This window comes from Mus caroli, chromosome 9 (assembly GCF_900094665.2).
Source record: "Mus caroli chromosome 9, CAROLI_EIJ_v1.1, whole genome shotgun sequence".
NCBI lineage: Eukaryota > Metazoa > Chordata > Mammalia > Rodentia > Muridae > Mus > Mus caroli.
This window is the reverse complement of record NC_034578.1, coordinates 51,554,456-51,558,446: the sequence shown is the minus strand read 5'-3', so window position 1 is coordinate 51,558,446 and position 3,991 is coordinate 51,554,456.

The window sequence follows — 3,991 nt, the reverse complement described above, 5'->3', positions numbered from 1 at the left end:
GAACGGAAGAGGGAGGCTTGCCTGGGCCTGTCCCCGTTGGTTACAGTTATGCCCCTGCCTCTGCGTTATGTGCTCTCTAAAGCCAGCCACGTACACAGCAACTGTGCTTTGGGAAATTGCCCCCAGGTCCTGGTTCACAGAGTTGCTGGGAAAATGGCAGCTCTGAGTCCACATGAAAGGCATTCTTGGAAAATGTCTCTCCTGCCCCCCTCCTTCCCCAGCTGGAGAACTTTTTGCTGAGTCGTTGCAGCAATTGCAGGGCCTCTGAAGGGTTTAATAAGAGGAGGGAGCTGGGCTGCACTTCTTGATTGCTCCAATCTGTGAAGAACTGACTTAGTTCTCTGGCAGTTTCCCTGCTCCCATCATCTCCCCCCCCCCCCCCCGAACTTGCAGAATGACTCTGCTGTGACAGTTGCTCACCAAGCTTCTGACCATGGAGTAAATGGATGTGAATAAGGAGATAGAAAATGGCTTTAGATTGAGTACTTCCTGTGCACCTGATGCCATCTTGCACCTGTGTGTTACTATGGCGTGGCATTTTGCCTGTGTTTGTTTGTTTGTTTGTTTGTTTTTTGTTTTTGGCAGGGAGGGGAGATTGAGACGGAGTCTTCTGAAACCCAAGCTGGCCTTGAACTATGTAGCTGAAGACGATCCTCTTGCCTCCATTTTCCAAGTGCTGGCTGGGGTCACTGTGTGGCAGCATGCTGTGTTTATTTGGTCCTGGGAATCAAACCCAGGAATTTTTTGCATGCTAGGCAAGCACTCTACCAACTGAGCCACATTCTCACTTTTGAGTTTCGCCTATTCTGAGACCCGGCCCCATGACAGGGATAGTTAACACATCACCTTAGGGCTGTAGTTCCAACAACCTCGCCGTTCTGTGGAGCAGCATTAGCCTCTCCATAGCCACGTAGGGCTGTGGAGCACTCAGCATGTGGCTTAGTGCCAGTGAGAAATGAATTGCATTTGCAATTTCCCTGGATTTCAGTTACAGTTACATACACTTGGTGGCTACCATACTTGATGATGTGTTTCTAGCCTCATGGTATTCTGAGTGCAGTCCATGATCAGCTATCTGAGTGTGGTCCACCAGCAGCCAGCGCCAGCATCAGCCAGCTGTTTGCTAGGATGGTGCTTCAGTCCAGGCCCATGGAATCAGATTCATTTTAACAAGATCCCCAGGTGATCTTCAGGCATGCTCACATATGAGAAGCAGTTCCCGGAGCAAAGCCAGGAACAAAGCTGTGGGGAATTTTAAAAAGAGAAGAGAAGAGAGGCCAGTAGGCGGGGAGAAGAACACTTGAGGTCTCTACTCATTTAGCACAGAATTCTTTTTCTGCTCACTGAGGGTTTTCAACTCTGCCCTTGACCTTGACTTCAGGGTTTTCTTCTCCAGCCTACAGCACAGAGAAACAGCTAGCACAGTGAGGACCATCGATACCACCTCTACCACAATGCACAAGCCCCCTCTTCCCACTAAGGGCTCCATAAATGCAGAGCCACGTCCATAGGCTAGGGCTCAGATATCCACTATTCCAAGACCACACCGCAGGCATTCCATAAGCCAGGGCAACCTTCCAGAATTTCATTTTCAGATACATGTTAGTGTCTGGTATAACGAGACACATGCTACACGGCGATGAAACACAGTGTTCAGACTGAATAATAAAATGCTTTATGGACAGGCAAATTTTATGTCTCCCTGTAGGGAGATAAGTTAGTGTGGCATGCCCCTCCTGCAGTGGGGGATTGGCAGGTGGTGAATGAATTCACCCTAGTCAGGCCAGAGAAGAAAAAGCTGAGTTTATTTTATACACTGTAACAGTGTGGGGGACCAAGGCAGGAATAAAGGTGCAGAAGTAGATGGGCTATGGTGGCTTTTCCTGAGGTTCCTGACATGCAATTCCTACTGTGCAAATGAGGGCAGTCCTGACTTATTGATGTTGGGGTCTTGGTTGACAGGGTGACAGTTTTGATACTCAGTCGTGTTTAAGTTTGAGCGGTTATGCTCAGTCATGCTATCCCTCCAGTGTGGTTTGGCTAAACATGAGTTGTGTTTTGCAGTATTATCAAGGATGCTTCCTGGACAAGACTTGTACTGTGTAAATTCCCTGAAACTGATTCTCTCTGTTTCTGGCCTCTGTTCCACAGTCACTACTGACAAAGAAACAAACTCAATCCGAGACACTAGGTGAAGGTTTCTTCTTCAGTGGTTTCTTTGAGGTGGACAGGTGTGATTTGTGGGCCCTGTCTTTTATCATTCTGGCAGGGCATCTGTGATATTCCAAGAGAAGAGAGCCACATATTAGGGAAAGTTTGGGTGACTCTCCATGGCCTGGTCCAGGGGCTTCATTCAGGAGCTTCCGATGGAGACACTGAAAGCCAGAAGCATTATGCTCCAACTATTGGACCTGGAAGACATCACCTTGACAAATAAATTAAAGTACAATCCAAGAAGCAGCGAGGGGGCAGCAAATTGTCCCAGAAAGGGACACAGCCAAGACAGCCATGAGTTAAAAACACCACCAGTCAGACCCTGTTACATTCCTTGTTCCCCCAAGTCACTGGCTTATCCAACGATGATTTTCAGATCGGGTTGTGTCTGTCCAATCTATTTGCACAACAGCAGCAGTCCTCCTTGAGTAGCAGCAAAGCAGCAGATCTGGGGGCTGGAGGTTTTGAAGTACAGTTGCTTCAAGAAATAGAGCCTGCACAAGAGGGAAGTTCTTGAGGTTAGTTGGTGTGTGAGATCTAAGGATAGCCTTCCAGCAGGAGGAATCAAGGTCTCAAGACTCCTGTTCCTGCATCTATGGTGCAGGTGCCCATGGGAGCGGCAGACAGTGAAATAGGATCCTAGCTTTAGTTTGCACTGGAAAGGTGTATCAGTTGGGACATACCGTCCTGATGACCTGTGATCTGGGGAAGGCTGGATGCCAGGGTACAGGTTCCTGCCTACTAGTGGATCACAGAGATAGACCCACATCTCATAACTAAAGTATATAGCCCTCAGGATTAGGCAAGTAGCAAAGGATGAAGTGTGGAGTGTTTCCAGTATTTCCCAGAAGTGGACGCCATGGTTGCCCCCCATAAGAGACTTAAAGGACCACACAGAAGAAGGGATCATAGAAAGTACCGAGCTTAAGTGAACAGATTTGTACGAGATCCCAGCCTAAATCTCCACTGAACATGTTTCTGACCATTTGAGGTAGAACTGGTTTAATTTTGGAATAAGTGAACCAATGAAAAAGTTAAGAGACTGAAAGTGTGAAGTAGAATGAGTATCTTTATACGGCGTGTTTTGATGATATCTACCCTCCATTTTTCCCCTCACTTCACTCCCATTCAAACTGATGAACATATTTCTTAATTGAGGTTCCCTCTTCCTAGATGTCCCTACCTTGTGTCAAGGTGACAAAAAAACCAACCAGCACACGGGCACACAGGAGGGTGATGACCTGGCTTTTTACTGTACGTTCTCTGGAATGTTTTTCATATTGTACAACAGGAACTTATTCAGAATACCAGTGAAACAGAAGATGGCGACCGCAAATATTTATTTATTTATTTTTGGAGATATTTTCCTAGGAAAAGGAAGGGAGAGATGGGTAGTGTAGAGTGGAGAACAGTTTTGTTTTGTTTTGTTTTGTTTTTTTAAAGACCTAGATAAGGGTGGACCTGTAGAGACAGGATATGAGCACAGACAGGAGTCACTGAAGGTGAGAGACTCTTCAAGAGGCCCAGCTGAGGCTGAAACTTCTCAGGAGCAAGGCCAGACAACCCATTCCATCTCAAATGATAGAAGGAAAGTGGAGTTTGCAGCATGGATAGGTGAGTACACTGTGCTCATTGCCCACCCATCTATTAGGAGTGTCTGGGCAGGGTATTAGTGACTCGGGAAATCATATGACATGTTTATTTCCCAGCTCAGATTCCCAGGTCAGTACGGTAGGCTTGCTAGGGGAATGAATATTGAGTACCTACTTGATGCTTG